A 13,651-nucleotide genomic window follows, 5' to 3' on the forward strand; every position below is an offset into this window, starting at 1 on the left:
AAAAATATAAAAAAAAGATTTTACTGATTTGAGAGAGAGAGCCTGCAAGCGAGCACGAGGGACCAGGTCTCTAGTACCTACCATAGCACCTGGTAAACAGGAGGTGGTTCAGAAATGCTTCTTAGATATTTCACTCCTCTTTGTACCACCCGAGCCTAACTTGATGCCTGACCCTTGGAGGTGTTCAGTGGGCCTTGCTTGGCTCCACCACCATGACTTGTGTAACAGCTACTGGGCACTGATTTGAAGGTAGGGTGGGTACCCTTTCTCCTGTGGTCACAAACTAGACGAAATTGCTTTCCAGGTTAGGACTGACCTTGAAGATATCTTTTGCATAGTCTTTCTCAGGATGTTTCCAAAGACATTCTCCATCTCGTGATGAGTCTTTGTTCCAAAGTGAACAGTGGCTTCCTTTAGGGCAGGAAACATATTTTTATTCATTTTTGTATTCCTATGACTTATCACAGTACATGATACATAGTGGGTGATGGTAGTATTTGTTTCATGAATTTCAAATTCATTGTTTTGGACTTGAAATATGTTTTATGAAATATGCTGATTCCTCCTCATAAGCCTTTATTTATTTATTTATTTTGCCTTTTATATCATATTTTAATGTGCATATACTAAAATTTACGTATCTGTGTAAGAATCATTAGAAGACCAGAAACAACAAGATAGAAGTCAACCTCCCCTTGCATGTGGGTTGTATGGCAGACTATACCAAGTCATTGATAAGAACTGCAATATGCAGAATAATAAGGCCAGTCCCCTCTTGTGCCACCAAAGAGCAGCACACAAAGTAAATATGAAACACAGAAGCATAATAATTGTTGCAAGCAGTCTTGTTTCAAACATTTTCTTCAGCTTCATGGGTCCCATTAAAAAGCACATCCTGGCTAATGCAGCAATATTTCCAAGGGTATAAAATGCTGCAAAAAGCTTTATGCCACCAGGAAGCCACAGCAATCCAGTTTCAAGGATAGAGAAGAAAGTGCTGCACGCGAAGCATATGACAAACCACTTCGACCTGGTGTTGACCCTAAGGGATGAGGCATCCAGGACCTGTGAGGTCCGTCGTCCTGACCGCTCAGGACCCACCACAGCTTCTCCGATGGCCCTGTTCTCCTACCACACTGGCAGCCCCTGGTTGCTGGCACCCTCAAAAGCCTTTTAAACCTGTAGCCTAATGGGCAACTAGGCATACTGAGGACTGGAGGAGAGGAACTCTAGGAGATGGGAGAAGTTAGCAGAATGGGAAGTAAGTTATTTCTCAGAAATATTTAAAAGCTGAATTGAAACAATTCAGAACAGTTCTAGGCCAAAAGTTGTAGGTTCTTAGAAAGTCCTATTGGGGAGATTGGGAAGCTCTGGGTTCCATTTACCACTTACCATTACACAGATTATTTTGTTTCTCATATACTTTATTTTAATTTTTTTTTTAGATTTTATTTATTTATTTGAGAGAGAGAGAGAGCGCATGTACGAGAGGGCACAAACGGGGGCGAGGGATAAGCAGACTCCCTGCTGAGCAGGGTGCCCAACACGGACTCTGTCCCAGGACCCCAGGATCATGACCTGAGCTAAAGGCAGATGCTTAACTAACTGAGTCACTCAGGCGTCCCTCTCCTCAGTTATTTAAACGACAGTTAAACTAGATGACTCAGCATGTTTTCCTGATTCTTTGTCTTTCTTTTTCTTTTCTTCATTAGGAATGCCCTGCTCTTTTATGCCATTATCATCATCCTTTAATTCCCTGCTGAAATGCTACACTCTTTCCCTGAAACCCTGTGGAAGAAATAGTCTCGCCCTACCCTGAACATCTCAGTTTTTAGACCCCCTCATGGTACTTAATGTTATTACTAGAATTATATTTCGGTTATCATTCCTATTCCCACTAGAAAGAAGGGATCTAATTTAGCTATGTGTATTTCATAGCACAGGACCTTGTAAATGTTGAGTGAGCCATGTGACAGAACTGTATTACTGGTTAGTGTGATGTTTAACTTTACATGTCAACTTGACTGGGCCATGGGGTGCCCAGATATTTGGTCAAACATTATTCTGGGTGTTTTTGTATGAGATTAACATTTACATCGGTAGACTGAGTAAAGCAAATTGCCCTCCTAATGTGGGCAGACCTCATCCAATCAGTTGATGGCTTGAATAGAAGAAAAAGGTTGACCCTCCTCTGAGTAAGAAAGAATTCCTCCTGGCTGTCTGGGACATCAGCTTCTCTCTGCCTTCAGACTTGAACTGAAACATTGGCTCTTGGAGCCAAACATGGGTCTGGAGCTTGCTGGCATTCGGACTGCAACTACACCATTGGCTCCCCTGGTCTCCAGCTTGCTGACTTACCCTGCAGATCTTGGGACTTGTCAGCCTGTTTCATCAAGTGAGCCAATTCCTTATAAATCTCTATCTATCTGTCTATCTATCTATCTGTCTGTCTGTCTGCCTATCAGTCTATCTGTCTGTCTGTCTGTCTATCTGTCTGTCTGTCTGATCTCTGTATCTAGATACATATCCATCCTATTGGTTCTATTTTTCTGGAGAACCCTGACTAATACACTTAGGTCCTGGATTTTATTTTATTTTTTATTTTATTTATTTGTAAAGATTTTATTATTGAGAGCGAGCGAGAGCGCACAGAGGGAGAGTGAGAGGGAGAAGCAGACTCCCTGACGAGCGGAGAGCCCGACGTGGGGCTTGATCGCACGACCCCGAGATCATGCCCTGAGCCAAAGGCAGATTGAGCCACCCAGGCGCCCCTAGATCCTAGATTTTAGAAATATTCTAGAGAAAGGAAAAGAGTTTGATCTACCTTTCCTGGAATTGGATTAACATAAGGCCACTTTTAAAATGATGCTTACCTTTGATACCTTTTCATCTTCTGAATGCTTCTCATGTGAACTCTTCTCCCTTTTCCAATATTTCAGCCACATAGGACTTGGACACTTCCATCAGCGCTCCACTATAGTACCTGAATGAGGCCCACCCTGCTTCACATGTAAGGCCCAAATTTTCCTTGCTTTTGAATCCTCTTCCCAACCCCACCCTGTCAGAGCCCCAACTCAGTGTGGTAGGTCTGAGGTAGGTGGTGGGGGAAAGCAACCTGACCATTCAAGTGATTCATGTATAGCTGAGAACTCTCTAGCCTTCTCAGAATCATTTGCTAAATGAATTGGGTGAAATATCAAGTAATTTAATAAAATGGGGTGGAGTTTTTAGGCAAAGTGGGAATGATATCTTTGAGTAACTGCCCAGTGGGCAGGCAGGACAGCCTTCTGACCGTCAGCCGTAGGGTGAGGACCTCCTATGCACTTGCTGCTTTGGCAGATTCTTCCCTTTTCTATTTCTGAAACCACAGCTTCTCTAAGAACAATAGCAAGTAAGCGCTCCCACAGAAATAGGGGTGGAGACTCTGCTGCCCGCACAAAAAAGGAGGGAGAGGAAAGGGAAACTGTGTCTCCACTGGATCTTTATAAGTTAGCAAATACTTAGGGTTTTGAAAGGCTCATTTTAGAAGAATATAGACTGTTTTAAAGATGATGAGAAAATCAGTGGTTTTATATTACGTGTGGCCATAAATGAAGACCCTGGCAGGAGAGCAGATGTCAGTGGAGCATGAGAGTCACCCTGTTCGCAAACATGTTGCTTACTCACATCTGCACTGAAGCTGCCCTGGCTTAAAATACTTAGTGCCTTGCCTATTGTAAGACAGATCTTCTCTCCAGGTTTCCTGTAAGAAGGAAGGGGAGGATTTAGGGGAAAGATCATGATCATAATATAAAACTACAAACTCCTTGCATCTGTTTCCATATTTAAATATATTATGTCTTTCTCATATTAAAAAAAGTCCCCTGGGGTGCCTGGGTGGCGAAGTCAGTTGGGCATTTGACTCTTGGTTTCGGCTCAGGTCGTGATCTCAGGGTCATGGGATTGAACTCTGCGTCAGGCTCCACGCTTGGCATGGAGTTTGCTTGAGATTCTCTCTCCCTTTCTCTCTGCCCCTCCCCAACGCGTGCGCTCGCTCTCTCTCTCTCTCAAATAAATAAATCTTAAAAAAAAAAATCTCTTTTTTGAACCCTATTCCTCTTGCTGACTTCCGCTCTAGCACTGTCTTCCTTTGTATAGACAAACTTCTTAAAAGTATTGTTTTTAACCAGTATCTCCATTTGCTTATCTCCAATCCACTCCTCAGCATCATAGAGTTAATTCTCTTCCCACGCTGTGCAACCAGAACTGCTCTAACCCAGGTTTCTAATGGTGAAGTTATCCCCAAACAGGATAAACCCTTCTCACCTTTGTTTTACATGATGTCATAGAGCCCTTGCCCCTGTTGGCCACTGCTTCACTCAGACTGCTGCCGTGGCCCCCACTCTGGTGGCTCCCCACAAATCTGCCCATTCCTTTTCAGTTCTCTTTGCCACCTCCTCTGATCTGTCCGTCCCCTAAATACCATTGGTGTCTAGAGGTCCGTCTTGTCCTGTGCCCTCCTCTCTTCCTGTATGTACTCACCAGGCCCTCTGTGACTTCAGTCATAATCCATCTCTCTTGAGTTGTGTATCTCCACTGTCTGTTGGGTACCTGCTTTTGAATATGTAGCATGTCCCAAACTGTCTTACCTCCAAACCTGGCTCTTTAAAAATAATAATAGTTATCATTATAATAATAGATGTGTGCTGGTAGCCCACAGTGATCTGTGCCAGAAACCTGCTACCACCCTGCCTCTTCCCTTCGTCATTCCCTCAGCTGGTCAGTCGTCAGTCTTGACGGTGTTACCGCCTACCTATCTCTATCCTGTCTCCTCCTTTCCAACGTAACTCACACTACTAACTCAGGCCCCCATCATCTCCTTCTCTGGATCCCTGCACCATCTTCTCTCTGACTCCCTTCCTTGCCTCCAGCCTAATTAATTCTGGGTCCCCTCCCAGCCCCTTGCCCACATTGTGGCTGGAGTGGCCCTTATCAAACAAACTTCTGATCGCATCCTTTTCCATTATTAAAGTCCTTCAGTCCTTCTGTGTTGCCCTCCGGCTGCACTTTGACCTCTTCAGCATGGCTTCCAAGTTTTTTGTCCTGTTAAAATTTAAAAGACCTCAGTGTACTTCCGCTTCCTCTGTCTCAGTCCTGCCCCTCACCCCAATTCTTGCACATTATGTTCCAGCCACACCAAAGTACTTTAATTCCTGAAATTCCCTGCTTCTATGAGTCTGGGCCTTTGCACTTATTCTGTCTGCCTAGAACACTCCTGTCATGCCTCTTTATTTTCCTATCAGTTTGAGTTATCTTTCAGGCTTTGGTTTGTACCTTACTTCTGTAATCTACTACACTAACACACCAACCCTGGATTATGCTCCTGAAGTTCCCAGCACTTACCCCTTTTGTAGCACTTACTATGCTCTCTTGAGACCATCTGATGAATGTACTGTAAGCACCTTGTAGGCAGAGATGATATGTTAAATTCCTGGGGCCTAGAAAAGTACCTTCCTTTATTTTTTTTATTTTTTTTTATTTTGACAGAGGGAGACACAGCGAGAGAGGGAACACAAGCAGGGGGAGAGGGAGAGGGAGAAGCAGGCTTCCCGCCGAGCAGGGAGCCCGATGCAGGGCTCAATCCCAGGACCCTGGGATCATGACCTGAGCCGAAGGCAGACGCTTAACGACTGAGCCACCCAGGCACCCCAGAAAAGTACCTTTCATATAATAGATGCTCAATAAATATTTGTGGTATCAACGAATGATTTCCATAGTTACTTAGGACACCTTTCTTCTTAAGTCAGTTGAGCAAGTGGTATAGAGCTGGTAGGGAGAGAGCACAAATGAGGTCCAAGGCCTTGATATCAGTTTTTGTTGTTTTGTTTTGTTTTAATTAAAGCAAAAGTTCAGATTTTTGCAGTGTTACAGGCTGGCTATGGGTCTTAATGGGCTTGTGGGCTAGTATAACTGAACCTAAACTCCAGCCGGCTGACACTGTCCTTTTCCAGACCTTTCAGTTTCTTTTTAAGTAACAGCTTGAGATAGAATTCATATACCATACAATTCATCCATTTAAAATGTATAATTCAGTGGTTTTTAGTAAGTTCACAGAATGGCATGACAGCCATCACTGCAATGTTAGAACATTTTCATCACGCTAACGAGAAACCCCATACCCATTAGCAATCGCTCCTCATCCCCATCTCCTCTCTCCATTCCCTGGAAGCCACTAATCTTTTTGTCTCTATGAATTTGCCTGTTCAGGATATTTCATATAAATAAAATCATACAATCTGTGGTATTTGTGACTGGCTTCTTTCACTTAGCATGACGTTTTTAAGATTCATCCATGTTGTATCAGGTGTCAGTATTTTATTTTTATTTCTTTTTATTGCCAAATGATTTTCCATTACACACCCTATTTTGTTTATCCATCCATCAGTTGATGGATATTTGGGTTGTTTGCACTTTTTGGCTAGCACAAATCATGCTGCTTATGAACATTTGTGTACAAGCTCTTGTGTCGACATAGTTTTTATTTCTCTTGGGTATATATCTGGGAGTGGAATTGCCGGGTCATATGGAGGACTTCAGATTTTTTGTTTTTTTAAGTAGCCTCCACACCTATCTTGGAGCTTGGATCCATGACCCTGAGATCAAGAGTCGGATGCTCTACTGATTGGGCCAGCCAGGTGGCCCAGGACTTAAGATTCTAAAGAACAGAGGGCACCTGGGTGGCTCAGATGGTTAAGCGTCTGCCTTCGGCTTAGGTCACGATCCCAGGGTCCTGGGATTGAGTCCCGCATCGGGCTCCCTATGGGAGCCTGCTTCTCCCTCTGCTTCTCTGTCTCTCATGAATAAATAAATAAAATCTTTAAAAAAAAAGATTCTAAAGAACAGAGGTTGTAGGGGCGCATGGGTGGCTCAGTCGGTTGGGCGACCAGCTTTTGGTTTCAGTTCAGGTCATGGTCCTGGGGTCCTGGGATTCTGGGGTTGAGCCCCACGTTGGCTCCTTCCTCAGAGCAGAGTCTGCTGGTCTGCTGGAGGATTCTCTCTCCCTCTGCCCTTTACTCCCCCCCCCGCCCCCCTGCCACTCATGCACATGCTCTCTCTCTTTTAAATAAATAAATCTTTAAATAAAAAGAACAGAGGTTGCTTCACAGAATAAGCTCACAAGCACACGAAGCACTAATAACTCTTGCTCTTTAATTTATTGATTTACTGGCAGGCAAGTTTTACAGCTGACTCTGAAGAATTGACATTAATCAAATTTCTCTATCTAATGTAAAGTAGCCAACGAATGTGCAAAGTCCAATTCTCCTCTGCAGGAGAATAAAGTCCTTCTTGGGTTTAAACAGAAGTGGGAGAAATTAGTGTCTGGTTCTGCCCATTTCCACTCCCACTCCACCGTACCCCTGGACCACACAGGGCTGGCTGATGGAGTCATGCAGGAAAGCTTCAACTGGGGAAGCTGGCCTAATAACTGACTTTAACTGTAATTAAATCACTGCTACCCTCTGTATTTACAGTAGGAATGTATTGTTCCTTTTGTATTACACCTCTCTTTGGCTCTTCTTTTTTCATCTCCAACATCTCTGCCACCATATACACTCCTGTCTTTCTTTTCTTCTCAACCTCCTGGTAGTATCAAGTTGTTCCTTGGTCCCATTTAAGTTCAGACAATAAAGTTATGAGACTCAACATGAGTTTTAGGATTCCTTTTACAAGTATCTCATATCAAGATAAATACAGCCACCTTAAAAGTAGTTGTCCTGGAAAAAAAAATAGTTGGCCTGGGTGGCTATACATTTATTCCAAGAGTTCTTTTGTTACTCAAAACATTTTGGTATTTCACGTAGTTTCTCTCAACACCTGTCTGAACCCTACAAGAAGACCAGTTTCACTTCCTTAATAATCATACCTAGTACCGCAGGGGGCCTCCCACTTTGCTTGTATTTATTTGTCTTCCTATTCCCAGTTCCCCTTTTCCTTTCTAGCTCTAGTCCCCAGACAAGAGGAGTTCTGGATTCAAATGGGGCAAGGCTCATTGACACAGAGAGGCAGTGAAGGGAGACTGGCATGTTTCACAAGACTTTGACCTTTAAACAAAGCATGCTTAAGCAGCTCTTTTTTTTTTTTTTTTTTTAAAGATTTATTTATTTATTTGAGAGAGAGAGCAGGGGGAGGGGCAGAGGGAGAGAGAAAATCTCAAGCAGATGCCCCACTGAGCACGGAGCCTGATGTGGGGCTCAATCTCAGGACCTTGAGATCATGACCTGAGCCAAAATTGGAGGCTTAACCGACTGAGCCACCCAGGCGCCCCTAAGTTGCTCTTTTTAATGTGACTTTCTTCAGTGTCCCATTTCTGCTTTGTGATCCCCCCTCGGCCTTTTTTACAGGAAAAAAAAACAAACATAAAATACTGGGGCTGGGAATATGGCCTTGAATTGTTCTCTCAGAGGAAGCCTGAGGAGAATGAGTAGAGAGAGGCACGTCAGAGGGCTCCATTTCCTTCTGGTCCTGGGGAGTTAATGTTCCACCAGCAATTCCCACTCTTGGGGAGATGCTGCTCAGGGTAGAGGGCAGTTAGTACAGGGTTGTGATTCAAGGGAGACCTGCATCTGACCTTCCTGCTTTATCTCTAAAGTCTATAGCTGTGATCTTGTATCTTCTTAGTTCTTAGACTTTGGATCTTCATATTTTCTTCCTCTTTGAGTCTCTGCTCTGGGAGAAAATGAAGATGTTTATTAGGGGCAGGGGGAGGGGAACCCTGAAATTTGCAAAACAAAAATTAACATATAGCTGAACTTCCTGCCCATCATGCCTCCCTCTTTCTCCCCTGCAGTTTCTGAACCTCCCAAAACCCCAGTGAGATGTTAGCTGATTGTACAAATGTATCTACAGGATTTCCTTAAGATGGGGCTATGTTTGAAGGCTTTATGTTCTGGTTACCATCTTACCTGCTTTTCCCTTTTCCAGAGGATTCTACTTCTCATGAATAGGTATGAGACCAATGGTTGAGAAATTCAGCCTCCCTTCACCCTTTAGTAATTGCAGAATAAGTGATGCAGAGGCTGTTTAGATAATATAGGTGTGGGGAGAGAGGAAAAGAAACACCTGCTGGGGGAGAGACCAGAGAGCACCATTAGTCAATGAACATCTCTGGAGCAGAGTAAGGGAGGAGGTGGAAACAAAGAAACAAAGCTCAAGGAAGCCAAATAATTGTAGGAATTGAGGGTATAATAGGGGAGTAAAGGGGGCTAGGCAAAAGCTTTTGGCAGTCCCTTCCCTAGTACCTGAAAGAGTTGCTTGATTAGTGGCTGTTATGGACTTGGCCTTAGGGTACGTTCTGGGGTATAGAGATAAATAAGATACAGTCCTTACTTTACAAGTGTATAGTCTAGCAAAAAGAAGAAAGGAAACAAGTACAGATTAGATGAGATTTTAGGGATGCCCGGGTAGCTCAGTCAGTTAAGCGTCTGCTTTCAGCTCAGGTCCTGATCCCAGGGTCCTTGCTCAGCGGGGAGTCTACTTGTTCCTCTCCCTCTGCCCCTCCCCCCCGCTTGTGCTCATACTCTTTTTCTCTCTCTCAGATAAATAAATAAAATCTTTAAATTGAAGTATAGGTGACATACAATACTATATTAGTTTCAGGTGTACAACATAGTGATTTGACAATTGTATACATTATGAAATGTGCATTGTAAGTGTAGTTACCATCTGTCACCATACAAAGTTATTACAATATTATTGACTGTATTCCCTATGCTGTGTTTTTCATCCCTATGACTTATTTTCTAATTCGAAGTTTGTACTTAAATTTTTTTTTTTTAAGAGAGAGTTCGCGCCTTTGTTTCCATGCCAATAGTGCTTTCACAAACATGGTGAACGTTACTAAACCTGGCAGACTTTCTGCAAGAAGTGTGGCAAGTACCTACTCCACAAAGTAACACGGTACAAGAAAGGCAAAGATTCTCTTTATGCTCAGGGAGAGTGACGTTATGACAGGAAGCAGAGTGGCTATGGTGGGCAGACTAAGCTGATTTTTTGGAAAAAGCCTAAAACTACAAAGAAGATTGTGCTGAGGCTTGAATGTGTTGAGCCCAATTGCAGATCTAAGAGAATGCTGGCTAGAGTTTTGAACTGGGAGGAGATAAGAGAAAGGGCCAAGTGATCCAGTTCTAAGTTTAATATTTTGTTATATTATGAAGACAATAAAATCTTGAAGTTATGTTAAAAAAAAGAGAGTGCGTGCATGTGGGAGCAGGGTAGATGGGGAGTGGGGGTGGGGGGAGGGGCAGAAGGAGAGGAGAGAAAGGATCTTAAGCAGGCTCCATGCTCAGTGCAGAGCCTGATGCCGGCTGATCTCAGGACTGGGAGATCATGACCGGGAGATGGTGACCTGAGCTGAAACCAGGAGCCGACTGCTTAACCAGCTGAGCCACCCAGGCACCCCAGGAAGTCTGTACTTCTTAATCTTTTTCACCTTTCACCCATCCCCCCTCACACCTCACCCCTCTGAAAACCACCAGCTTGTTCTTTGTATTTATGAATCTATTTCTGTTTTGTTTATTTAGATTCCACATATAAGTGAAATCATATGGTATTTGTGTTTTTCTGTCTGATGTATTTCACTTAGCATAATACCCTCTAAGTCCATCCACGCTGGCAAGATTACATTCTTTTTTATGGCTGAATAATATCTTACTATATGTGTGTGTGTGTGTGTGTATATAACATATTTTTTTGTCCATTCATTTATCAGTGGGCACTTGGATTGCTTCCATATCTTGTCTATTATGGATAATACTGCAAATAAACATAGGAGTGCATGTATCTTTTTGAATTAGTGTTTTGTTTTCCTCAGGTAAATACCTCGAAGTGGAATTGCTGGGTTATATGGTATTTGTTTTTAATTTTTTGAGCAACCTCCATACTGTTTTCCATAGTGGCTATACCAATTTACATTCCCACCAACAGCTCACAAGGGCTCTATTTTTCCCATATCATTGCCAATTCTTGTTATTTCTTGTCTTTTTGATATTAGCCTTTCTGACTGGTATGAGGTGATATCTCATTGTGGTTTTGATTTGCATTTTTCTGATGATTAGTGATGCTGAACATCTTTTCATGTGACTCTTGGCCATCTGTATGTCATCTTTGGAAAATGCCTATTCAGGTCCTCTGCCCATTTTTTTTTCAAAGTCTATTTTTAATTTTCTTTTAAGTAGACCCTACACCCAACGTGGGCTCGAACTCATGACCCTGAGATCAAGAGTCACATGCTCCACTGATGGAGCCAGCCAGATGCCCCTCCTCTGCCCATTTTTTAAATTGGATTATTTGGTTTTTTGGTGTTGAGTTGTATGAGTTCTTTATATATTTTGGATATTACCCTCTTATAGGATATATCATTTGCAAATATCTTCTCCCATTCAGTATGTTGCTTTTTCATTTTGTTAATGGTTTCCTTTGCTGTGCGAAAAGTTTGATGTAGTCCCAATAGTTTATTTTTGCTTTGTTTCCCTTGCCTCAGGAGACAGATCCAGAAGAATATTGCTGAGGCCGATATCCAACAGATTACTGTCTATGTTTTCTTTTAGAGGTTTTATGGCTTCGGGTCTTAAATTTAGGTCCTTAATCCATTTTGAGTTTATTTTTGTGTATGGTTTAAGAAAGTGGTAGAGTTTGATTCTGTTGCATGTAGCTGTCCAGTTTCCCAGCACCATTTATTGAAGAGACTATCTTTTCCCCATTACATATTTTTGCTTCCTTTGTATGTAATTGACCATATAAGCTTGGGTTTGTTTCTGGGTTCTCTATTATGTCTCATTGATCTATGTGTCTATTTTTGTGCATGTACCATATTGTTTTGATTACTGTAGCTTTGTAGTATTGTTTGAAATCTGGGACTGTGATTATTCCAGCTTTGTTCTTCTTTCTCGAGATTGCTTTGGTCATGTGGGGTATTTTGTGGTTCCATACACATCTTAGGATTACTTATTCTAGTTCTGTGAAAATACTCTTGGAGTCTTGGTAGGGATTGCATTAAATCTGTAGATTGCTTTGTGTAGTATGGACATTTTAACAATATAAATTCTTCCACTTCATCAGCATAGTATATCTTTCCATCTATTCCATTTATCTTCAGTTTCTTGCATCAGTGTCTACAGTTTTCAGAGTACAGGTCTTTCACCTCCTTGGTTAAATTTATTCCTAGGTATTTGATTCCTTTTGATGTGATTTAAATGGGATTATTTTCTTAATTTCTCTTTCTGGTATTTTGTTATTATTCTGTAAAAATGCAGCAGATTTCTGTATATTAATTCTGTATCCTGCAGCTAAAATTTATTGTTTGCCCACTATCTTCTAAGCATTTTACACATGTACTAACTCACTGACTTCTGACAATAACCCTGTGAAGTATGTATTGTTATAATCCCTGTTTCATAGGTAAAGAATCTGAGGCACGGAGAAACATTACAAGTAGCCTGCCCAAAGTCTCAGAGTAGGTCCTTAGGAGCAGGACCTCCAAGGTAGTCCAGCTCCAGAATGTGTGCTCCTAAATAACATGGTCTCTGGTAAGTCATCCAAAGCATATGCCTAAACTCTGCTGCTTCACATCTGCATGCCTTTGTACCACTGCCTGTACTACTTTTCTCTTAAAGACTCTGGTTAAGGGGAGGATGCTCCTTTAAGATCTTCTCAGACTTTGGGCACCTGGGTGGCTCAGTTGGTTAAGCGACTGCCTTCAGCTCAGGTCATGATCCCGGAGTCCCAGGATCGAGTCCCACATCGGGCTCCCTGCTCAGCAGGGAGTCTGCTTCTCCCTCTGACCCTCTTCCCTCTTGTGCTCTCTATCTCTCATTCTCTCTCTCTCAAATAAATAAATAAAATCTTTAAAAAAAAAAAAGATATTCTCAGACTTCTTTTGCCTATCCCAGAGGCAGTCACTGTCCTTGGAGCTTGACTGCACTTTGTCAAATTTTGTTAAACTACATAGTAGTGTATGTTGGAATATCTGATTCCTTGTGTTACAAGCTTCTGGAGAGCAGGGACTTCTTTTTTTTCTGGAAAATTTCAAACAGTTGCAAAAGTAAAGCTAATAATAAGATGAATCCACATACTCATCATGCAGCTTCAGCAATTATTTTGTGGCTGGTATTGTATCATTATACTCCTCTCCTCAAACCTGGATTATTTTGGAGCAAATTTCAGACATCAGATAATTTCATTAATATTCCAATTGTACTACTAAAATATAAGGTATCTTTACAAAAATATAACCACAATACCATTATTGCACTAAAAATTAATACTTCTTCAATGTCTTAAAATATTCACTGTTCTGATTTCTGCAACTATCTCATAATTTCCCCCCCTTCCCTTCTCTTTCCTTCCAGCCTTTTTTGTTCCTTTATTCTTTCTTTGCCTACCCCACCACCCCCTTAAAAATCCAAGTAAGGGGCTTTATTTTTTTTAATATTTTATTTATTTATTTGAGAGAGAGAGAGAGAGAGGCAGACAGAGGCAGAGGGAGAAGCAGGCTCCCCACTGAGCAAGGAGCCCAACGTGGGACTCAATCCCAGGGCCCTGGGATCATTACCTGAGCTGAAGGCTGATGCTTAACCAACTGAGCCACCCAGGTGCCCCGGGCTTTATTTTATTT

The 13,651-nt window shown here is 42.1% G+C and overlaps 1 long non-coding RNA gene across 4 annotated transcripts in view; it reads left to right on the forward strand.

The window, feature by feature from the left end:
• Window positions 1-13,641, forward strand: part of LOC112807269 (uncharacterized) — a 55,703-nt gene extending 42,062 nt beyond the window's left edge. Inside the window, exons 4-5 of one of the 4 annotated variants that reach the window (XR_012377292.1) lie at window positions 2,250-2,395; window positions 2,940-6,344. This is a non-coding gene — a long non-coding RNA (uncharacterized lncRNA). Of the gene's footprint in view, window positions 1-2,249; window positions 2,396-2,939; window positions 6,345-12,435 lie in introns of those variants that run through there. The other 3 variants (XR_012377291.1, XR_003204034.2, XR_012377293.1) reach the window with 3 other exon arrangements.
• Window positions 13,642-13,651: the final 10 nt, after the last annotated feature.

This window comes from Callorhinus ursinus, unplaced genomic scaffold, assembly GCF_003265705.2.
Source record: "Callorhinus ursinus isolate GAN/ISIS: 27379988/994484 unplaced genomic scaffold, GSC_fseal_2.0 scaffold134, whole genome shotgun sequence".
Lineage (NCBI taxonomy): Eukaryota > Metazoa > Chordata > Mammalia > Carnivora > Otariidae > Callorhinus > Callorhinus ursinus.